Source organism: Oreochromis niloticus, linkage group LG5, assembly GCF_001858045.2.
Source record: "Oreochromis niloticus isolate F11D_XX linkage group LG5, O_niloticus_UMD_NMBU, whole genome shotgun sequence".
In the NCBI taxonomy this organism is placed as follows: domain Eukaryota; kingdom Metazoa; phylum Chordata; class Actinopteri; order Cichliformes; family Cichlidae; genus Oreochromis; species Oreochromis niloticus.
The window spans coordinates 35,421,253-35,446,689 of NC_031970.2; the positions used below are offsets into that span (position 1 = coordinate 35,421,253).

Sequence of the window (25,437 nt, forward strand, 5' to 3'; positions counted from 1 at the left end):
ATAGTAGGACAAATAGTTTCAATCAATCCAATATAATCTATATAAAAAGCCTTATTTCCTTGTAAATTGAAGTGGCAAGCGTTTAAGGAGATGATCCAGACTTGCTTCAGAATCTTTAGGTTTAATATCTTGATTTCCTTTGATTTGTGCTTTCATAATTTAGCATCCTCAAGCTGACAGAGATAACAACATATGATTGTCAGCCTTGAAGTAATGTTGTGAACTTTAACGTAACTCAGTGTTTAACACTTTAACAGACTGCTAAGAACATGGTTGGGTAAAAAAAGCTTTGAAGATGAGGAGAAGAGGAAAAATGTAGGGAGAAGAGACCATAACAAAATGAGGAGTTAGCTCATACTCATGGTGAGTGTGTTACAGACATTTTGAACCAGAAAAAAAAATCATGTTTGGATTCACCGTTCTATCAGACCTGCTGCCATTGCTTTTCAGTCCAGTTCTTGTGTCTTTTCTCCCTGTTCCTGTGCTTCTTTTACAAACTGCCTTGCAGTTTACTTCAAAGTAGCCAGTGAATGCCTCTGCACCATCAATGTGAAATCAAAAGGCTGAATGAAAGGTCCTAATAGCAAACACAGGGAAACAGTGTCTTTGCAAGGGTTTGCAGATTTACAGATGGAAACATTCATGATAGCAATGATGTGCTGGAATGATGAGAAAGATGAGTTGTGGTGGCTGGGAGGAGCAAGTGGTTTTCTTTTGTCAGGTTATTTATTTATGTTTAATGTTTGACTTGACTAACGTAAATCTGGTGACAATATTAATTTTGTTAAAAAAAATGTCCAGTGACACATGTCCAGGATACTCATCACTAAACTTTTTCACATACAGTGAAAAAGTGCTTGCCCCTTCCTGATTTCCTAGTGTTTTGGATATTTGTAGCACTTACATGTTTCAGATCATCAAACTAATTTGACTATTAGACAAAGATAACACAGGTAAACACAGAATGCATTTTCTAAATGATGATTTCACTCATTAAGGGAGAACAGTTATCCAAACCTACCTGGGCCTGTGTGAAAAATTAATTGCCCCTCTTGTTAAATCATGAAGTAACTGTGATTAACGACATTTGTTGGAATGTTGAGTTCAGTTTCACTCAGGCGTGATTACCGGCAGACCTGCTGAATCAACGCATCACTTAGATAACAATAATAATAATGGACTGGATTTATATAGCGCTTTTCAAGGCACCCAAAGCGCTTTACAATGCCATTATTCATTCACGCTCACATTCATACACATAGATAGGATCTGTCTGACAATGTGAAGGAGGCTAAAAGAGCTCAAAAAGCAACACACCATTCCACAATCTAAAGAAACACCTGAGAATCTATCAGTCTGGAAAGGGTTACAAAGCAATTTCAGCATTTCAGAAAAGGAACATCGTACCAGCAGGAAAATATGGTGGTGGAAGTGTGATGATCTGGGGCTGTTTTACTGCCCCAGGACCTAGAAGACTTGCTGTGGTAAATGGAGCCATGAAATTCGCTGTCTGCCAAAACATCCTGAAGGAAAATGTCCAGCTATCTCTTTGTGACCTCAAGCTGAAACGCACTTGGGTCCACCACTCAAGTCCACCTCTGAATGGCTTAAGAAAAATAAGCCATTCAGGACTAGGGTAGTCAGAGTCCTGACAAGATGAGTGGCCTAAAAGTCCTCCACAGTGCTGTAAAAGACTCGTTGTGAGTTTTCACAAACCTTAAAAGTCTGCAAATGAGCTCTTCAATTAAGGACCTCCGAACAACGCTAGAAGGCTCGTCTAGCACAGCACGAGAAGTCTAAGACCAGGCAACAAAGGAAGTTTGACTTGTTGTACATCGGAAACCATAGCATAATAAGGAGAGTGTCCTCAGTGGCCAGAAGACTGAAGGATGCCCCACAGAGGATGTGCACAAATATGTGAAAAATTTGTCTGACAGACAGCTCACCCGAGCACAGAAAAACATGCGTGCTAAAGGGTTGAATTATGCTGTGACGCCGAGACAAATCCTGCTAGTGGAACTGATCACAGCCACAGAAACAGCGATTCAAAATAACAACATTGCAGACGAGACGTAGAAGCAGAGCAACCACGGACGAAAGTTTCGGCCTGTCTCAGCAATGCAAAGCCCCCAGCATCCAACATCACCATGGAGGAGAGGAAGGCACTCACATCACTTAGTAATGACAACAACATTATCATCCTTCCAGCAGACAAGGGTAGGTGCACAGTTTTGCTAAACCAGAAAGACTATCATGAGAACATTTTCTCACTGCTCAGTGACAAAAATACTTATGAGCCCCTGAAACGAGACCCAGGAAGTGGTCACATAAACAGGGTGATAGACTGTCTGAAGCAGTCAGAACGGACCTCATACCACAGGCTGTACCCAGGGGTATCTACACCAAGTCTCTATGGATTACCAAAGATACATAAACAGGGTGTACCTTTAAGACCAATTGTATGTATGATCAACTCTGTCACCTATATCATCTCTAAGTTTCTGGCTTCGATCCTCAACCCTCTGGTAGGCAGCTCTGAACACCACACCCTAGAACACCCTGGATTTTGTTGAGAAGGTGAGAGATGTCATTATGGAGGCAGATGAAACCATGGTCTCGTATGACGTTACATCTCTCTTCACTTGCATCCCAGTCACAGAAGCGTTGGAGGTAAGCGATTACAGGATGACACCAACCTCTGCAACAGGACCACTCTCAGCAAGTGTGTTTGCTTTTGGAACTGTGTCTTCATTCCACCTATTTCACATACAAGGGTCAGTTCAACAGGCAGAAACATGGGTGTGCCATGGGCTCCCCAGTTTCACCCATCGTGGCCAATTTGTACATGGAAGAAGTGGAAAAGAGGGCTTTTATCCTACCCTGGAACACCACCAAGTCATTGGTTCAGGTATGTGGATGACACCTGGGTGAAAATCAAATCTCAGGACGTACCACAAATCACGGATCACATTAACTCGGTGGACCGACACATCAAATTCACCAGGGAGGATATGAAAAGTGGCAGGTTAGCCTTCTTAGACTGTGAGATTTCCATCAGTAATGGGGGACATCTAAAACATGCTGTCCAAAAATTGGTCCACCCCAAGGATCGGGTCCCCTGACACAAACAGAGTAACATAGCGTACGCTGTTAAGTGCCAGGAGGATTGCCAGGATTTATACATCGGGGAAACTAAACAACCTCTGGTGAAGCGGATGGCACAACACAGAAGAGCAACCTCATCAGGCCAGGACTCTGCAGTCTATTTACACCGACAGGCCAGTGGACACTCTTTCAATGATGAGGATGTACACATCCTGGACAGGGAGGAACGCTGGTTTGAGGGCGGAGTCAAGGAAGCCATTTACGTGAAAAGGGAAAGACCATCTCTGAATCGAGGAGGGGGCCTAAGGGTACATCTTTCGCAATGCTGTGATTGCAGCCATTCCCCAACTCTCTGTGAATGGTCATGGCCATTGATCAGTGGTTGTTGATCAATGGTCATGATTTGTTCCTTCAGTGGGCTGGTTTCAGTCATTATGCAAATGTACTATTTATAAGATTGAGGAAACCTGCAGTCAGCTGAGACTGAAGAAGTCACTTGGATGAGTGACAAAACGTTTCTCCCACTGAAAACGGTAGGTCCAGATGAACAGAATCAACTTTTGGGGATTCACAAACCCTTGATACTAGTTTTAGTAGTCTTGTTTTATTTATGTTATTTATGGTGAGAGAAGGAAGACAGGATAAAGACATGCTGTGGAAGAGAGCCAGAGATTAATAACTAGTGTGATTCAGTGCAGAGAGGTCTATTAACTCAGTGGTTCCCAAACTTTATTTGCCAGGCCCCCCTTTTTTACAAGAAAAATGTTCGCCCCCCCCCCCCCCCCCCCCAAACACATCCTCCAAACACACACACCCATATTTTGTTTACAAACTCCACTGCGGTTTATTTCACACCTCAAACATTTAGTAAACAATTAAGCAAATACAAGTAAACGGCAATAAATTACAGGTAGTAATAAAATACACTACTAACTCTTTTACGCTACGTCCACACCTACACGGGTATTTTTGAAAACTCAGCTGTTTCTATGCGTTTGGGCTTTTCGTCAACACGTAAACGGCGTTGCGATTCACCGAAAACGGAGATTATTTAAAACTCCTTTTTTTGCGTTTACGTGTGGACGAGGATTACAGAGTTCGTCACGCAACAACAAAGGTATGTGCCTCTTTTCACGTCACGCTGTGCGCCACGTTATTGTTTACATGAGATGAATTGCAGAATGGCAGATAGAGACAAAATACTGTTACTGTTAATCTGACTATCTTCAGGTTTTACACACTTACATATACACACGCAGTTACTGTCCCTGCATTTAGAAAGGCAGAGGCGTCACGCTGTGATTATTTTACGTGTAGTTGTTTTTTTTCCTGTGTAATAATTTTCAACATTGCTATCAATACATTTCTCAAAAAATGCCTCTCTGTGCAAAATGGGTTCAAAAACAAAAACAGCTGTGGGATCCTGTTTGTCCGTGATTGGAACCGGGGGAACAAATTACGGCAGGATCAGCCTGATATTATTTGTATCCCGCTGTAACTTTACTGCATAAAGAGCTAACATGTCCAAAATGTCAGGAGTAGTTAGTTATTACAAGAAGCGTTTGTGAACTAAAAATCAAGAATGTGGGATCCTGTTTGTCCGTGATTTGGAGAGCCCAGCGCTGCTCCCGACGCAGGAAAACTAATTTTGCAGGGGAGACCTACCTTGGCACTTGTGCAGGTGAAGCCAAAGGGAAGATATGCTTCACCATATTTTCTAGTCTTTGGCTTGGAAGGAAGTTGGTTTGGAAACATATTTGGCGATGCTTCATCTCCTGCTTTGCGTTTGTGTGGGAGCCCCGTCAAAAACCTGTCCACAGTGTACAAGCGCTCTTTTTTTTTTTTTCTTTTCATACCGCGCCCCCCTGCAATGGCTCTGCGCCCCCCCTAGGGGGCGGGCCCCACACTTTGGGAACCTCTGTATTAACTCATAGTGAGTGAAGAAGAAACACCCAGTTTATCATGGGAATCCCCCAGCAGCCTACACCTATTGCAGCATCACTAAGGGAGGATTCAGGGTCACCTGGTCCAGCCCTAACTATATGCTTTAGCAAAAAGGAAAGTTTGAAGCCTAATCTTGAAAGTAGAGATAGTGTCTGTCTCCCAAGTTAGTGTATTGTGTTGTGTAGTTAGTGTTTAGTGTAGTCGATAGTTTTGTTGTATCAGAACAATGAGGTGACTGCTGAATGTCACAGGTGCTGCCAAAAAGCCACCCAAAGCAGATTACAGAGTAAACGCTGTCTCCAGGTGAAAAACAGGAGGAGTGATACACCTCCTGCTGTCGGGCCTGCAGGTATCAGGTTGTGATGTTTTCCTTTATCTTATAGTGGACAGAAATGGGTTTTTTGGAGTGGCACTAATAATTTGTGTGGCATCTTATTTGATACAGGGCACCTGATTGTTCTGTAAATAGTTTGAAATTGTTATAAAAACCCCGCCTTGGCTGCAAATAACTTTGATGTTTGCTAAACTCTGTTACTTTTTTGAAGAAGTAACTAGTAACTATAATTAATTACTTTTTCAAAGTAACTTGCCCAACATTGGTCATTATATACTGTATTTTGCAGACAAAGAGTTAGAGGACTCTCTCCCAGCACACAGCAGGAGCTTCACACAGACTCATAATACAAGTCAGAACTTTATGTGCGTTTTCAAAATTGGAGTTCAAGTTACTTTTACTTAAAATAGTGTTATAATACTACACAGATCATGAACAAGATTTTTTTTTAATTGTCATTGTAAGGGCTAAAGCACTTAATTAAAAGTATTCTAACAGAAATGTAAATGCTGTGATTCTTTTAATAAACCGTGTACCTTGGATGGATTCGTGACCACAGTGCACATGTCAGATGTTGCTCACAGTGGTCCAAGGGACCGTTCAGAGAGTTTGTGTGTTTGCTCAGGCACATGAAAAATTAGAGGGAACATTGGTTATGACCATCACTAGAAGATTGGTGATTCTGTCCCTGGGTGCTCTAGTCTGCATGCTGAACTGGAATAAATAGTGTATTAATTATTTCAAGTCCACTGAAGGTAACAAAAACCAAAGCACAATGGTTCTCATTGCAATTCAAAGTAACAGAATGTAGCAGAATGTTTTGTTATACGAAACAGCAGTGAAAAAAGGTGATCATTTGTCATTGCATTCATAAACTAATACAAATTATTCTTACAAAAATTGTCACAGCCTTTTAAGTCCCAAACACAAAAAATAGTCCAAGAAAAGGCGTGGGTGGCAATGGGAGGTTTGTTTTAGAACGCACTTCTGACTTCATTCTTTAAAATTACATGACGTTTATTTAGTGGAAAAATATAAACAAAAATTAACCAAATAATTTCTTACAACTTAAAATTAAAGTTCAAAAAGTGGTCAAAAACTCATTTCGTCATCCCATCTGACATTTGGCAAGCAAAAAACAGCCACCACACCCCTCAAGGGTGCTCTTAATCGCTTAATCAATGGAACGGTCCAGAAGTTAATAAACCAATCACTTTTCTAAAAACTTTTTCCAAAAGCAAAATCAATTACAAATTTATATAACAAAAGCTAGGTAAGGACATTCTTACAATTTTAAAGAAAAAACAAAAATGAATACAAATTACGATTTATAAACATTCAACAAAAATGGCCACATCAAAAATATTTTTCAAATCTGAAATTTCTGTGCTTACATTTGTGAGAGCTTTTTAGAACTTAAATAATTACAGGCTAGAAAAAAATGAGAGTAAGATTTTAGGGGTTTATGTATTCAGTATTTTGCTCCTTTCTATCTATATATATCCTCACATACATATGTATCCATCATGTGGGACTTGACAAGAGTACCTTTACTGTTGTTTTTATCTTTTTGTCTCCCTTTATGCAGCCTCTCAGTTCATGCTTTGTCTGAAACAAACTGTTTTTGCTTATATCTCTTTAAAGAACAAATTCCCTCACATTCCCAGGCTTTGTGGGTTCTTGCCAGAGGTTCCTAATACAAAGAGAAAACTTTCTAAATAACATAAGTTCTCATTCTTTATTGGAAATAGAAACTTCTCTGATCTATACATATATATCTTAAGACAAATCTAACCTCACTTATTGTAACATTTGTAAGAGGAAAAAAATAAGCTTATTTGCTTAATGTTTCTGCTAGCAATGGCATTTGGTCACTGGTAACATCCCACTTCTTCTCCCCTTAAAAGAAACTTGTACACAACTTTTTTCTTTCTTTTTATACTTCTAGTGACAGATACATTTAAAAGTGTAATATAAAAAGTTTAAAATACATCTATTCATACGCAATCCCATTACATCATGTTTGGTTGTTCTGAAGCAAAATGAGGGCGCATGTATCTTCATTCAAACCATCTAGTCTCTTAAAAATACCCAGCCTTGGAGCATTTATCCTTAGATCCACATAATGCATAGCACAGCTAACAGAACTAAATAAATGCTAACGGTAAATACTACATGCTCTCAGTGAATTACTAAATTAATAAATACAAAGTCTTCACAAAACTGCTGTAATGGGGAAAAAACACCTACTGAAGCTGGTGCTCAACAGATTTCAAATAGATAGTAAAATCTATTAAATACACACACAAAAAAGGAAATATGTCTGTACCAAATCTCTGGGAATCCATTTTAGGAAAGGATGAAAAGGAACTTAATATGCAAGCAAAGTGCAATGGAGCCATTTCTAATAAGAAATAAAAGCGAGTGCCTAAAGATTAAACCCCATTCATAAAAAGGAATGACAGATACACTTGCACAGCAGTAAAGACACAGAGAGAAAGAGATAAAGAAAACAGAATTTCTCTTTTGCAAATTCTCATAGTATTGCTACTTTGTTGAAAATAAATGTTAAGTATATCCTAGTAATCATAAGTAAACCAGCTGTTGAGAGTGAACTCATCTAATGGGGTGATATGATACTGTGAGATATTTTTTTGACATTTAAGTTTTTTATTGATTTTGCAACACATACTTAAACCTATATATAAGAGAAGTAGAAAAAAAACAACAACAAAACAAAACAAGACAAAAACAAAACAAAACCAAAAAAAAACTGCTGGTGTTCACCCCTGCCCTTACAAGTCTAAAAGAAAGAAAAGGGTAAGTAACAATGAGTTCCAACAAAAGAAACGCAGAAATAAGCAAATAACATTGGTCACAGTTAACAGTCCTTCAAATTATGATATGGTCATGATTTCCTGTTTGCTTCAAATAGCTCCAGAAGTAGTCCCACTGTTCATCTTTGACTTCTGTATCATTTTTAAGTTTATTCAGCATGGACTCATAGGAAGCAGTCTCTACCATTGCTCTGATCCAGTCTTTCAGTTCAGGACGTACTGTAGTCTTCCAGTGCCTAAGGATAATCCTCGATGGAGTTACCAGTCCGACCATAACAACTGTAAAAATATTTTTATGAATTCTTGGAATATGAGAACGGTCTCCCAACAAGCACAATTCAGGAGTTAGGGGCACTTCTAATCCTGACCAACCTTTTAAGAGTGTGACGACTTCCTTCCAAAAAGGAGCTATAAGGGAACATTCCCAAAAAGAATGTAGGAAAGTCCCCGCCTCAGTTTTACATTTCCAACAAAGATAGTCAGGCATAAGCTTCATACAATGTAATCTTGTTGGAGTATGATAATATCTATGCAAAATTTTATATTGTATACATTTGCTCTTCGCCTCCTTAACATGACTCCCATTTTCCGGCAAAATGCCCATCCATTTTTCATTTGAAATTGGTGCATTTAAATCTTTCTGCCACAAGGTTTTAATGTTCGAACATTCCCCACTTCTATTATTGTTTACCAACCTATAAAAACATGATGCTGTGTGGTGCTCTGAGGCATATTTATAAAATCTAGAACAAGATTTTCATGTCGCCTTCTGAACTTCGACATCACTCAATGTCTAATTTGCAAATATCTCCAGAAATTTTCCTTCCCTTCCAATTTATATGTTTGAACAAGGTCTTTATAGGACATAATTTCCCCATCTTTAAATAAGTCACTAATAACATTTATGCCATGAGACTGCCACAATTTCCAAAACACAATTTTTTTCCCTATACGAATAGCTGGATTGTTCCAAAGAGATGAGTAAAACTGCACATGAGGTGATATTTTAAGAATTCTATGTATATTGAGCTAAACCTGGCTAGAATGAAACAAAATTGGGTTCGTTGAAGTGCAGCTTTGAGACAGCATACCTTTTGGATCAAAAGGAGTATAAATCTCAGACTCTATGCTTAGCCATTCCTGTCCTGCTTGATTTTTTCCCCAGTAATTAACCAATTTTGCCATCTCGAATGACACTGAATATAATCTTGGATCGGGTAAACTTAAACCACCCTTCTCTCTAGGAGCATATAATTTACTTAGCTTGATTCTTGCCCTTTTCCCATCCCACAGAAACTGCTTAATTAAGTCTTCATACTGTTTAAAAAGACCGGACGGTATCGCAATTGGTAATATCATTACTACATAGTTAAATTGGGGAGCTATGATCATTTTTACAATATTTATTTTGCCCCACAATGAGATTTTTAATTTGCCCCATTTTTCTATATTTGTTTTTATTTTTAGAAGGACTGGGTCAAAATTAAGTTGGGGTAGGTCCTCCATATCTTGGCTTAGCCTAATCCCGAGATACTTCATCCCTCTAGGTACCCATTTAAAATTAAATTTTTCTACCATGTGTGGATAACATAGTGGTGATAGTGGCATTGCTTCAGACTTTCCCCGGTTAATAGTGTAACCGGACACCTCGGAGAATGTATTTATGGTGTCCATTAAGTGTGGCACTGATAAAACTGGGTCTGTTATAATGGCAAGAATATCATCAGCATAGAGGAGGAGTTTATGTTCCTGCTGCCCACTTATGACGCCTTTAATCTCCTTGTTTGATCTAATACTCACTGCCAATGTTTCTATAAAAATTAAGAACAAAAGGGGGCTTAAAGAACAACCCTGACGAGTTCCACGTGACAAACTAAAAAAAGGTGAAACCATACCATTTGATATTACCGCCGCCTTTGGTTCTTTGTATAGTACTTTAACCCAGTTTGAAAAGTGTGGACCAAACCCGAACCGCAACAAGGTTGAAAAAAGAAAGCTCCATTCAACTTTGTCAAAAGCCTTCTCCGCATCTAAGGAGAAAGCTACTATTGGAGTATCTTTAGACTGGCTCAACCACATCAAATGGAGTAGCTTTCGAATGTTATCTGAGGAAGAGCGTGTTTTCATAAATCCAGTCTGATTTGGATGTATGATAACACCCAAAACTTGCTGCAACCTTAAGGCTAGAACTTTTGTAAGTATTTTGCAGTCCAAATTCAATAGGCTTATTGGTCTGTAATTTGATGGATCTGTATTATCTTTATCTTTTTTTGGTATTAGTGAAATCAGTGCCTCATTAAATGTAGCTGGGATCTGCCCATTTTCAAAAGCTTCTTTATAGACTTTTTGTAGCACCGGAGCAAGAATGTCAATAAATGTTTTATAATACTCAGCTGGTAGGCCATCGTTACCCGGTGATTTTCCAGTTTTCATCAAAGTTACTGCCTTTCTGATTTCTGCCTCAGTAATGGGACCCTCGAGCCCTTCCATTTGATCCTGTTGCAGTGTGGGCAGGTCCAGTTTAGACAGAAAAAGGTCTTCACCTGTTTGATTTCCTAAAACAGTAGATATATATAAACTTTTATAGTAATTCATGAATATCCTATTTATTTCTCTAATTGATGTGACCAAATTATTTTCATGTTTAATAGCTGGAATGAAGTTTGAGAAATCCTGTTTTTTAACCTGTCTTGCTAATACTTTACCTGTCTTTTCACCACCTTCATAAAATGTAGTATTCAGGCAAAGCATAGAATATGCAACTTTTTTGTTGTATATCTCATTCAATTGAAATTTTAATCCACATATATCCCTATATAGTTGCTCTGTATAAACCCCTGAAAGCAGGTTTTCTTTATATTTGATTTCTTTTTCCAATATTTGGATTTTATTCAAACTTTCTTTCTTCTTTTTAGATGCATATGCTATTAGCTTCCCTCGAATGTATGCCTTAGAAGCTTCCCACACTGTTCCTATGTGTTTGGTGCTTCCAATATTGATTTGGAAGAAATATTTGAGGTCTTCCTCAAGTAAGGTCTGAAAAGACTTATCCAATAAAAGGGAGACATTCATTCTCCATCTAGATCCTACTCTGTTCTCTGTGCCTAATTTAATACACAATTCCACTGCTGCATGATCAGTTGGCCCAATGCTCTTAATATCACAACTTTTTAGACAATTAAGCAGAGTATTTGAGATCAGAAAAAAATCCAATCTAGAAAAAGATTTGTGAGAATGGGAGTAGAAGGTGTATTCCCTTTTAGTTGGATTACTTAACCGCCATACATCTGTCAACCCCATGTCGTCTTTTAACATGTGGACTGCCTCTGTAGTTTTATTACCAACAGAACTCCCGAAACTACTCCTGTCAAGGGCACCATCCATTACTTCATTAAAATCTCCAGCTAAGATTATTTGTCCTTCCATCTCCCCCACGATTTTATTAACATTGTGATAAAAAAGTGGGTCTCCCTTATTTGGGCCATAGATATTGCAAAGAATCATCATCACACCTTCAATCTGTGCCTGGACACATATTATTCTTCCCTCTGCATCTTTCAGTTCCTTTACCAGCACAAAGTTAATATTTCTTCTAATGAGGATGATAACCCCATTGCGAGCACTTGAGAAGGAGCTGTAAAAAATATGACCTGCCCACCCAGTTTTAAATTTTGACTCTTCACCTTGATTTAAATGTGTCTCCTGTAGAAATACTACGTCCGCTTGTGTTGTTTTTAAATAAGACCATATTTTACATCTTTTAGCAGGACTACCGTATCCATTTATATTCCATGTCATTATTCTAATAAATTTTCCTGTCATTTTGCGAGAAAATTAGCAATAATTTGAAAACAGTACTCCTGCATTTTGAAGTGATCATTCTCCCTTCCCAACTGACTAACCCTGACCCTAACTGACAGAATTTGCCACCAGCCAAGACCCCTGAACCGAGAAAACATTTTGAAATGGGAAGAGAACAAACAAAGCAAAACAAAACAAAACAAAACAAACAAACAAACAAAAAAACTTGCAGTTCGCTGCAACGCAGCGTAAAAAACAGAAAACAAAAACTAAAAACCTTATCGGGTCCGTGATCGATGCAGACCAGCTTCATAGCTTTGTCCCAGATGGCAGGCGGCACAGATCCGACTCCCACCGACTTATCAACTGCATGAGATCTGGTTCGTAGCTCAAGTTAAAAGCTAGTCCACCGTCCGCGTTTCCTCATTCCCGTTGTTGAAAAACTTCTCCGCTGCTGCTGCCAATGTGAAACTCAGATTCCTTCCCTTCCATCTCACCTTAAGTGTGGCCGGGAACGCCAGGGTGTAACGCGCATTGTGTTGTTGTAGTTTTCGTTTCACCATTATAAAGGCCTTCCTCTTCTCCGCCAACTCCTTTGTCATATCGGGAAACACAGACACTCTGCTCCCTTCCCATTCGAAGCCGCGTTTTTCTTTCGCGGCTTTAATAACTTTATCTCTTGCTGGCTCACGCAGGAACCGGACGAGCACTGGCCTCGGAGGTTTGTCTGGGTCCGGCATAGAAACCAGGGCGCGGTGAGTGTGCTCAATCTCAAACTCGGGGTTACCCATATTTAATCCAAGCCCCTCAGCCATCATCTTGTGGACGCTATTCAACAACGCCCCGTCAGCACCAACAGATTCTCTTAGTCCAATTATTCTTACATTATTCCTTTTTGCCGTAGTTTTCAAGGGCTTGTATGTGATCCCACATAACCTCACACCATTTGCTCATTTTTGTTTCCTCCGTCTGCAGGCGTGCTGTAACATCTTCCACGCTGGAAATGCGTGACTCTGCCTCAGTAACCCGTTCTTACACATCCGTGACTGCGGTGGTTAATTCCATCACTTTAGTCTTAATCGAAGTAATATCAGCCGCAACAGTCTGCAGCGTACTTCCAATTTTTAATACTTCAGTCAGCACATTGTCTGCATATGGAGATTCCTGGCCTCGCTGTTCTACTTGGCCTTGTTGTTCGCCACCATCTTGCAAGCCACTGCGGGTGCCTGGTTTCTCCCTATTTTGCTTCGGAGCCATTGCTGTCTCGAGCTACTTCTCTTTACAGAGATGACAGCAACAACTTACACGGCTTACGTTAGAAAAAAAAAAAGTTCCAAAATATAAGCTAAGAATTTGCAATATTCAATACGTTATCATGTCGGTCGAAGGAGCACTCCTAGCCAGCTGCCATCTTGCTTGCAACGCCCACGTGACTCCCCTGTGAGATATTTAAACTAAGATGGGGCCTGATTATTCAAGATCTTGTATGTGAGGAGGCGGTTTTTAAATTTGTTCTGAAGTTAAGTAATGCCATCAAATTCCCTTCTTCCTAAGCAACCAAATGCCACATTTTGCCATATAACTTTGTGTAGAGCGACGCACGCAGAATAACAAACAGTCACAAAGTGACAGATAGCTAAACATATGTAGTAGGCACTGGAAGCGCTGAATGATGACTCAGACGTGAAAGTAAAGTTTAGGGCTGTTTACTTGTTTGTCTTCATCAGTGTACATTCCTACAGTGCTTCCCCTGTGAAACTACAAATAAATACAAAGAAAAAATATTCTCAGTGCAAAGAAAGAATACAAAATTAAATACAGGATTGTGTTTTCGCTACACATGGGACACAGATTTAGGCATTTAGAAATAAATATCAAAACAATAAAATATGTATCGTTTACTATCCATAAAGCTGGAACAGAATAAAAACTTACAAAGCTTCTCAATTCACAACTTGCACGTACCATTACAGTTGATGTGGTAGATTTTTTCACCAATAAGATGGGGACGTGACAACAGTATTCAGGAGAAAACACTATGTAAATTATGAAGTCTGGCCAAGTATAGCCAAGTATAACCAATGTAAAAACTAATATATAATTTGAAGTTTATAGAAAAGCTCAAAAAAACCCTGCATAGCAATGTCTTGATGGTACATCATCATAACTTGGTCATGTGACTTGGACGAGCAGTTGTGCCAGTTGACTCTAGAGGGTTAGAACAGTTCTGCAAAACATTCTTCTGAAGTGATATGAATAACTCACTGCCATCGCACACATTTGATTCTAGTTCTTCCTGCCAAGAGTGGCAAATATTTTCTTTTGTTTGTTTTTACAAAGGCCCAGGTCAGTTTGAGTTGGATTATTCCCGTAATGAATGAAATCTTTATTTAAGAACTGCATTTTGTATTTACTATCTCTGTCTAATATTAAAATGTATTTGATGATCTGAAACATGGAAGGGACGATATCTACTTTTGTGTATCCCTGTAGTTATGGACTGTTTTGTTAATTGGGAATTTTTTTTCACATCTCAAGTCATTCTTTTTTACACAACATTGGTCCTTTTCCACAAAAACATGAGAAAAGTGAATTTTTGTTTGTTTACACATCTTCTCTGGTCCACTGTCTGTTTAACTCTGGCACATCTGTCTCTTGAATGCCTGCAAATTGGCAGATAACTCTGTTGTTTCCCCCACCTCTGTCTTGTTCATCACACTGTCCCGATTTGACCCATCGAACTCAATGGGGTCTTCATCCAGATATGAACCAAGAGGTCGAGTGAAGCATGGATTATCAGACTTCAAGTCCTTTATCATCCTGAAGGCTTTGCACAGCTGTATATCTCTTGGACACTGGCATTTTCTCTGCTGTAAAAGTAAAAGTGCTCTTCTTATTTTCTCAGCTGCTCGGGTGGTCTCAGAAGTGTTGTACAGATATGTAACAACACCTTCTATCATAAAACACTCATATCACAGATTGCTTGAATATTTAATCAACTGCACAGAAGCACTTCATCATAATAATTGAAGGAACATGTCGTCACTGGGGGAGATAATCTTACTCCCATTGTGTCCACAGTTGGCTATCATCTCTGGAACAAGGCTTAACTCTGCTTGCCTCACATTCCACTGAAATGTTGTTGAAATGTTCTATTAACCACTACTTTAGCTTGTGAATCTGAGAGGCCAGCAGCATTTTCTGGTTGGTTGCACGTGTGTATTGTGAATAAATTTCTGGTCTTTGATGGGAGACTGACATACTAGACAAGCCATGGGCTCAGTATTAGCATGCAAACAAAATTCTGTGACTTATCTTGACATAAATGTTTTTTCTCACTACTTTGGCTATTGTGTGATTTTAATTACTCCTTAAGAATATGAGCAAGGAAGCATTGATGATGGAGACAGGATATCCTGCCTTATTCAGCTGAATAAAACAGACAAACTGAACAGGTGCAGGCTTAATACTGCTTGCCTCTGATTTTACTGAATATATGCCAATATGAAAGAGTTTCACTTTCAGTTTAGCATGTATGTGAAATTATTTGGTTGACCAAACACCAAGTTTAACCAGCTGTGTTTCTAATGAACCACTTACATATCATCACAATAAACTAGCTAACAGTAGATGCCCAAATACTAAATATTAAATGTTATTGTGCAGCACGTAAGATTGACAGCACACAATGTGCTTTGAGGTAGCAGCCAAGAAAGGTGTAGTTTCTGTCTGTGAACACGTGTGTACACCTGTGTGCACACCTGTGTGGCTCAGCTCGCTTGTATTCAAAAGGTTTCTCCATGCAACGATCTGCTAGGGAGTGTGGGGAGCCATAGCTCCATACCCCAAGGCATGAAGCAGGTATGGAGGAGATCCAGGCCCCAGACATCCAGACGGCCCAGAGTACAAGGACCCAAGGAGGACCACCAAAGGGGCAACCGTGCCACCCTCCTGGGAAGAGCTGATGAGAGCCCTAGACGAGGGGTCACCCAGCAGAGGCCAGAGGGGGTTGCAGTAACGTGCCTGCGGGCTCTGCCGGCAGCCAGCTGTGCCAGACAGCCTACCTCTCTGTTCCCAGAGAGGTAGAGTCTAAGACCCGACCTGACATATAGACAGAGACAAACAGGCGCACACAGACACCAACGTGTATTCCCAACCCCATATACACATAAGCAAATATTTGGCACTCGTCTGACATGGAGACAGACAGAAATAGACATTGTACACACAATCACACTCCCCAAACATACTCTATATCCCAGCTTCAGGTACCCTTGCCCAGAACCATACTAACCAGAATTAACCCTTTTCCCTGGGGTGGAGGCAAGCAGACCGCCACCTTATCTGCAGTAGCAGGGAGGCCACGCATCCCAGACCACAATCTGACGGCCAACACCTCCTCCCAGCCCCCCAGCCCCGACGGTTAACAGAGAACGGGGGTGAGTGAAGACCCCAAACCTCCCTCCGCCTGCTCATATATAGTGTTGCTGCATGTTGTACTAAAGTGCATTTAAAACACAGGAGGGCGGGGGGGCGCACTTGAGCATGAGTGGTGAGTTGACGTGTCTTCCACAGCTCCCGCTTTAATATACTAAATTAATTCATTCTGCACCTCGCAACTGGCTGAACTTCATTGGAACATTTAGTAGGTGACCCTCCCCCCCTCTCCATAAAAGGTGACTATGTGGAGAGGGTGTTCTCCTTTAAGTTCCTCGGCACCCACATATCCGAGGACCTATCCTGGTCCACAAACACATCAGCCCTAGTAAAGAAAGCCCAGCAGCGCCTCCATTTCTTGAGGGTTCTGAGATGGAACAGGCTGCAGACTGAACTCCTAGTGTCCTTCTACCGTGCCACTATCGAGAGTGTGCTGGTGCACGCCATCCCTGTGTGGTACGCTGGTTGCACAACAGCTGACAAGAAGAGACTACAGAGGATCATCAGAACTGCAGAGAAGGTGATCGGCTGTCCACTCCCCTCCCTGGACTTAATTGCCAGCTCAAGATGTCTCTCCAGAGCCAGGGCAATTATAAAGGACCACCTCCATCCTAACCACCACCTCTTCAACATCCTGCCCTCTGGAAAAAGGCCCAGATCCATCAGGTGCAAAACCAACAGACTAAAGAACAGCTTCTTCCCGTGGGCTGTCAGAACTATTAATGGAAACTAAGAGTGTGCAAAGACTTCCCCAACACATCCACCCTGACACTGCTGTTGATCATCTATGTGCAATATCTCAGTCTTTCCATGTTCTGTGCAATATTTTTGGCTCAAGTGCAATTATTTTGGTCCCAGTCTGTTTCAATGTTTCCTACACATACACCATGTATATAGTTCCACTCACACATGTATATATATACACACACTGCTTTTTATTTTATTCTATTTATTTATTTATTTATTTTCCACCTTTGATGTATATTGGTTTCTCTTTTTCTTACTTTAGCACCTTTGTGGTCCAGCTACCCAATTTCGCTGTGCAAGAAACTGCACAATGACAATAAAAAGCTCTAAGGCTCTAAGTCTCTCTATTATCCTATGATTGGATGAATGCCTCCTAAACCGCCCAAACGACAGGGTGGGAAAGCCACAGCGCGGGGCGATTCAAACTCCTCGGCCAGTACAGAAACAGATGCTACCGCTAACAGCATGGATGCACTAGCAAATGCAGTTACGGCGGTACAAGCCTCTATCGACTCGTTTCGGGAGGAGAACCAGGCATCTATTGCTTCTCTGCATTCAATCCTGAGTGGGTACGGCCAACGAATTACCGAAATGGAAGAAGGAATGAATGAGTTCGAAAAGAGACTGAGCAGCATGGAGAGCTCCCAATCCTCGCTGTGGATTGGGAGTGTTAGGATGCCTGGGTCGACCCAGAGGTTTTGAGTTTATGTTATTTATCATTTCTAGTCTTTGGTTTCTTTGTTGAAGTTCTGTCTGATGGTTTATGTCTCTGTGTTATCCTTAGTTGCTGTCTCCCCTGTTGGCTATATCCCCGTGTCCAGTCAGTGTCTGTGTCTGCCCTGTTCCCACCTCTCTGTTCCCTCTGTAGTGCTTGCCTGTGAGTCTGTGTCTGTAAGTTCAGTCTGTGTTACTTCCTGTTTTACTTTGAAGGTCCGGGTCTTATGTGAATGTGTCCTGCTTTGCTTCCTTGTCTCGTTAGTTCTGATTTCTCCCAGCTGTGCCCTCCTTCTGTGTCTCATTCCCCTCGTTACTTCCCCTGTGTTTCTTTGAGTCAGTGTCGCGTCGTCCCTCATGTTGTGTGGATCTCCCTGTGTTTCCCGTGAGTTTATGTTGTTTCCCAGTTTAGTTTAGTTTGCTTTGCTTTGTATGCTCGTTTTCCCATGCCAGCAAATAAAGCTGAGTATTTTGAGTTCATCCCTTGAATCTGAGTCCTGCATTTTGGGTCCACCACTCCTCCTTGCCTGCCTGCCACACAGCCAACCTTAACATAAAGAGAATGAGGCTTTAAGAGAGAAGTTGGCGTACTTGGAAAACTACACCAGACGGCAGAATATACGCATTGTGGGGATACCAGAGAATGCGGAGGGCCCACGACCAATGGAATTCATCACCAAACTACTCTTTGATGTGCTTGGGGAGAACAACTTCGAGATGCCGCCATCGGTGGATAGAGCCCACAGGAGTTTGGCTCCTAAACCAGCAGATGGCGACAACAGATCACGTCCATTCATTGTCAGACTCCATCACTTCCAAACCAGAGAGCTGATCCTACACCTCGCCAGACAGAAGGGCCCACTCCTATTCAATGGATTGAGATTCCATATATTTCCTGACTACAGCCCAGAAGTCAACAAACGACGCGCAGCCTTCTCCGAGTCCAAAAGGAAGCTCCACACTGCAAAGGTCAAGTTCGGTCTCTTCTACCCAGCCACTCTGCAGTTCACACACAACGGGAAACGTGTGGTATTTGTTCTGTATTCACTGTGTGCACCTATTGTGCTTTTTTATCGTTGGGCAAACACCTATATTTTTGAATTTCATAGTTCTGACAAAGAGTAAATTGGACCCTGTCCCAGATAATGATGATGTAAAAATTATAAGTTGGAATGTGAAGGGTATGAACCAGGCAATCAAGAGAAAAAGGGTCCTTTCTCATTTACAACATCTTGGGGTTGGTATTGCCTTCCTACAGGAAACCCACCTCAGGAATTGTGATCAGTCTAAAATTCACAAAGAATGGGTGGGCCAAATGTTTCATTCACAATTCAATTGTAAAGGCCGAGGAGTGGCTATATTCATCCATAGAAAAATTCCTTTCACCGTATCAGATACTATCGTGGACCCTAATGACAGATATGTGATGGTTGTGGGAGAGCTGTCTCAACTTCACCTAGTATTGGTCAATATTTACGGTCCAAACTTTGACGACGAGAACTTTTATAAAAAGATGCTACGCTCCATTCCCAATCTGGATAGTTATCATTTGGTTATGTCTGGGGATTACAACCTGGTAATGGATTCTGTTTGGGATCGCTCTTCCCAATCTTTACTAAGACCGTCTAAATCTGTACAAACAATTCAGTCATTCGTAGAGGCACATGAACCTGTAGACCCTTGGAGATTTAAATATTCCACTAAAAGGGAGAATTTGTTTTACTCTAATGTGCATAAGTCATTTTCTAGGATTGATTTTTTTCTGGTTGACCCCTTCTTACTGAGTGCTATTACAGACTGTAAATATGATCCAATCGTCATTTCTGATCATGCCCCGGTTAGTCTCAAGGTAACTCTTCCGACTCTGAGGACAAAGCGGACATGGCAGCTGGACCCACTCTTACTGGCTGATTCATACTTTGTGAAGTTCATTACAGAACAAATAGATTTTTTTCTACAGGTAAATAGGACGGATGGCATCTCAGCTTCAACCCTCTGGGAGACGCTTAAAGCGTATCTCAGGGGACAGATTATCTCTCATTCTGCTTATATGAAGAAGAAGAAGTATAGGAAGATTGAGGAGTTATCCTCAGAAATCAAGACCGTGGACGGACTCATATCTGGTTCTCCGACCCCTGATTTGATTAAGAGGAGAGTGGCCTTACAAACTGAAATTGATCTATTAACTACCGCCCAAGCAGAGAAGCTCATTTTAAAATCCCGTAGTAGATTGTACGAAGAGGGAGATAAACCATCCAAATTATTAGCTAGCCAGCTCCACCAAAAAGCAGCATCCCGTGTTATTTCACAACTTATCTTATCAGATGGCTCATCAACTGAGGATCATCAAGCTATTAACAACTATTTTAGAGAGTTTTATGCTAAATTATATTCCTCAGATTCAGCACCAGCTCAAAATAAGTTTGACGCTTTTTTCCAATCTGAATATTCCTATAATTGACTCCGACTCGAAAGAACAATTGGAACAAAGTCTGACACTGGAAGAAATTAAAAATGCAATAATGTCCCTTCAGAGTGGAAAAGCCCCTCGTCCGGACGGTTTTCCAACTGATTTTTATAAGAAATTTATGGACAAACTTGCCCCTCTTCTTCTCTTGGTTTACACGGAAGCAATAGAGAATAACATTCTTCCACCTACACTTCGGCAGGCATCTATTACACTCTTATTAAAGAAGAATAAGGACCCCCGAGATTGCTCATCCTATAGACCAATCAGCTTAACAAACTGTGATGGCATAGTGTTCTCAAAAGCCGTTGCACTTCGACTTGAAAGAATTCTTCCTCATATTATTTCAGGGGACCAGACTGGGTTTGTCCAGGGTAGACAATCCTATTTTAACCTGAGACGATTGTTTAATATCATCTATACTGAGGCCGATACTCCATCCCCAGAAGCAGTAATATCGCTTGACGCCGAAAAGGCGTTCAATTGAGTGGGATTATCTTTTTCACACACTTTGGAGGTTTGGTTTTGGTCCTAACTTTATTCATTGTATCAAGCTCATTTACACTAATCCGACCGCTTCATTAGATGAGATACCAACGGTAGATGAGATCGCAACGGAGGGACCAAGCTGGGGGATCCAGTGAGTCCATTGCTTTTTGTTTTAGCTATAGAGCCACTTGCAATAGCGCTTAGAAGCAATAATAGTATACAAGGTATCTCACATGGTGGCATAACTCACACTGTCTCACTGTATGCGGACGATTTGTTGTTATATGTAACAAATCCAATCACATCTGCCCCTGAAATCCTCAGAGTCTTACAGGAATTTGGAAGCATATCTGGATACAAACTCAATTTAGCTAAAAGTGAATACTTCCCCATTAGTAATAATGCAGGAGAATACCCCAATCTGTCATTTAAGTTGTCTACCGAGTCCTTTACATATCTGGGTGTAGAAGTCACCAAATCCTATTACAGTCTGTGTAAAAGTAACCTCACTCCTCTATTGGAACAGTGCAAACAAGATGTTAAAAATGGTCTATTTTACCATTATCTCTCATTGGGAGAGCCAATTCTGTAAAGATGAATATTGTGCCAAAATTTCTATATTTATTTCCGGCGTTACCTGTTTACATACCACAGTCTTTTTTCATTTCATTTAATCGAATGGTTTCTTCATTTATATGGAATAATAAAATGCCTCATATAAGAAAATAATTTATGGAAAGACCAAAAAATATAGGTGGGCTCTCACTGCCAAACCTGCACACATATTATTGGGCAGCGAATCTCAATACCATCTCTCTATGGCTAAAGGACTGGAATGATCAGATCCCTGCGTGGCTACAGATTGAAAGGGTCACAAGCAGGCCGCATTCACTCCCAGCTTTACTCTGCGCACCCCTACCACCACTAGTTAATAATGTTAAAGATAACATAATTGTTACTCAATCGCTACGCATTGTAAATCAGTTTAAAAAATATCTGGGTATTCAGAGTATTTCTATTCACTCTCCAATAATACATAACCATCTTTTTCAACCATCCCTAATGGACAATGGCTTCAAAATTTGGTATGACAGGGGCATTCACAGTATTGAGGATTTATATATTAATGATACGTTTGCTAGCCTTGAACAACTTTCTAGGAAATTTGGTCTGACTAATAACCATTTTTTGCGATACTTGCAAATCAGAGATTTTACACGTAAAAAGGTTGCTAATTTTCCTACTCTCCCCCCTCCTTCCTGTTTTGATTCTATACTAAGGGTCAATGAGATGAAAAAAGGCAGAAAATCGTTTATTTACTCACATATTATGGATAGTTGTAACCTGTCTATTTCATACATTCGAGAACAGTGGGAGAATGGCTTGGGTGCCCAGCTGTCTGATGAAGAGTGGGATATGGCTCTTACCAGGGTCCATTCGTCTTCTATATGTTCAAGACACTCCCTAATACAATTCAAAGTGTTACACAGGTTAAATTTCTCAAAAGCTAAACTAGCAAAAATATTTCCAAACATAGACCCATCGTGTGATAGGTGCAAATGAGGTGGCTGCTGTGAAGCGCACAGAGGGCTTGTACTTCCTGTTAAGCGTATTACGTTTTATAATCATGATTTGCGAATATTGTTAAAAGCCTGTATATAAGATGCTGATTCTGTTCACCATAATAGTATAAATGAGTTTTGCTTTATTGCTGTGAATATATGATTAATGGCTGTGGTTGGCATATTTTTCTTGTGATGCAAAGCTGGATGTTTGAGAGTCTGAAAATGCTTTTGATTCAAGCAATGTATGTGTGATGCTATAAGAGTTTGAGGTCCTTTTTTCTTTCAGTTTGAAGACGCATAGATAGATATGTTTGAAAAATGCAGTTACCTTTTGATTTTAGTATAATCTATGGCGTATTTAAGCATGAGTCACTGTAGTCTATCCTGAGGTTATATGAGTGTTTATAAATTGGGTTAACGGCTGTGAGTTTATTTGAAACAAAATTAGAGTGTATTGACAATTGGATGCTGAGTTCACAGTAGATTTTTGAGCTGTGGTCTAACCTGTGGTTGTAGTATACGGTCATTGATTACAGCAGGTGATATGAGACGACCAGGAGAAATTGTTAAAGACTTATGAGCTGTCTTGATACAGAGAAAGTGGAGTTTGTCATCCTGAAAAGGTTGAATGATGCTCTGCCTCTGTGGTCAACGTCAGACATAGGCTTTAAGCAGTCAAGGGCCACTAATAAGCGTGACGGATTAATAAGTGTAAACAAAATACATTTGATGAATAGCTACGAAAAAGTAAAATCTATGAGCACGCAATAAAGTGGATTTGGTAGGAGCAGTCTAACACTAGTCTTGTTGAAAGTGAAATTAATTTGTATCTACAGACAGACATTAAAGAAAATTTTATCTTTTATTATTATTATTATTGTTTTTTCTTCCATCCGGGTTGCATGCAGGGGTACGGGGATCAAGCGATGCTTTTTTATGCATCGTGTCACATTGAAATTTCACAAGTGGAAGGGCTTCTGGAAGTGAATTGTGTTTGTTACGGAGAGACAGAGGAGTTTGGGGAGCCACCTTATGAGTTGTCATTCTGTTCAGAAATAGAGGTGGATGACCTAGATGACTATGTGTACCGCTGTTTCATTTTATTTCAGGGTTTGATTGAAGCGGCTGTAAATAAGAATAATCCCGCTTGGGAACCCACAGAGGCGGCTGAGCTTCTTTTTTCATTAATAGAGTCTGTAAGTGAAGGGACAGACTTTGCCTAAACAGTCTTGGAGTTATTTGTTGAGACGTAGGGAAGTAACAGTGATTAACAAAGAGATTATTGTGTGTATGAAATTGGGTGGCGGACATTGTCCGTTCGTGACTGTGTGCTTGAGTGGGTTAACAGTGTTTGAAACTATGAGACGGAATGGTGTGTTGTTGTCCAGTGTTGGAGCATAACAAGTGAAACGACCAAGTCTTGATGATTTGGGTTTGATGCTGATTCTATCACTCTCACACTTTTGTGAATGAATGGAGTTGAATTGTATGTTGTGGCTATAACGTGCACAAAAAACAACGCACCGTGCGAGTGGTTTTGTGAAATCATATGGGAGAGTGGAGAATTGTGATTGAATGTGAACATCGGTAAACGCACGGTCAGGTCCTGACGCGCTGGGTTAACTGTGTGGGTGTCACTGAGCAGAGAAGGAGGAGACAGAGAGTGTGGGAGTGACGTAGCGGGGTGTTTCAGGAGGAGGACTCGAGCAACGTCATCAGAGGGAGGTAAGGTTGGGTTTCAGGAAATGGCCGACAGCTCGAGTGCGACATCTAGTGGGTCTGGGGGCTATAAGCCTCTGAAAGAGCAGCTGGCACAGCTGAAGAGGGCCATTTGCTTGGCCTCCCCTGGAGCAGCAAAAGTAGCTGACAGGGAGTGTAAAACTATGGATTTTGAGGTAAGTAAACTCATTGCTTCCCAACAGAAAGGGCTAGAGGACAAAATAGCCCTAAACATTGTGTTCAAAACAGAAGGAGAGAGATGTGAACGAAAACTGAAACAACTGGAAAAGGAGGCAGAAGGACGTTCATTCAACTGGAAAATCAAAAGAGAAATCAAAGATCTAAAAGAAAGCCATGCAAAGAACTGCAGGTGGCTGTTCTTATGGAATGGAGCATCTTCTTGGATGAAGGAGGACGACACGGCAAATGCAGGAGTAATGGGGAGTATAATGGAGTCTTTGAAACAGCTGAAGGAGGAAAATAAGAAACTAGAGGACAAAATGAAGGACTTGACTCCAAAGCCAGAGGAAGCAAACAGGCAGCACACACCAGAACTATATCCTTGGGCCGCATTATCGCCTAGTGCCCCATCACTACCATATGTCATGCCTGTTATGACCCTGGGAGGGGGACATGTTCATGGCCCAGAAGGTCAAACTGGAGTGGTTCTTGGAGGAGTAGCGGACGTTGAATATACCAGTGTACCCCTAACTATCCCTGAAGGGGGGTCAATGACAATGGAAGATCACTCTCACAGTGGGGGAGGGAGAATGATAGCCTCAGCTGCAGATGAAGGCTCAACCTCGCCTCCCCGTTTGCTTAACAGAGGAAACATGCCAGGGTCCGAAGCGTCAGTGGTGGGACAGCCTAAGCACGGCAGAGAGGCTGAACGGACCCCTACAATGGAGGACATGATATCACCGGGGGATGGAATTGCACGCCCAGCGTTTCACGAGTTGCCAACACCAGCAAGAGCTCAGACAAGTAGGCCAGCAAGACTGGAAACAATGAACAAAGCGGGACAGTGGAGAGGAGAAGTGTATGGACGCATGCATGATGCCCCACGTGCGCTATTAGAAGTGTTGGACACGCTGGATGTCGTAAGGAAAAAAGTAAGGAAGGACATGTCAGAAGAAGGAAAGGAAGACGGTGTGACGACATCAGAAGAAGAGGATGATGAGGAGGAAGGAGACAGAGGAGGAGTGGAGTCAGAACCAAATGCAGACATAAATTTGAGAACAAGAAGCGTGAAGAAAGAACAAGAACAGAGACGGTCCA

At 40.9% G+C, this 25,437-nt stretch overlaps 1 protein-coding gene across 6 annotated transcripts in view; it reads right to left on the minus strand.

Moving 5' to 3' along the window:
• Window positions 1-25,437, minus strand: part of LOC100709248 (receptor-type tyrosine-protein phosphatase gamma) — a 403,846-nt gene that overhangs the window by 98,639 nt on the left and 279,770 nt on the right. The gene's annotated exons all lie outside the window — the stretch shown is intronic.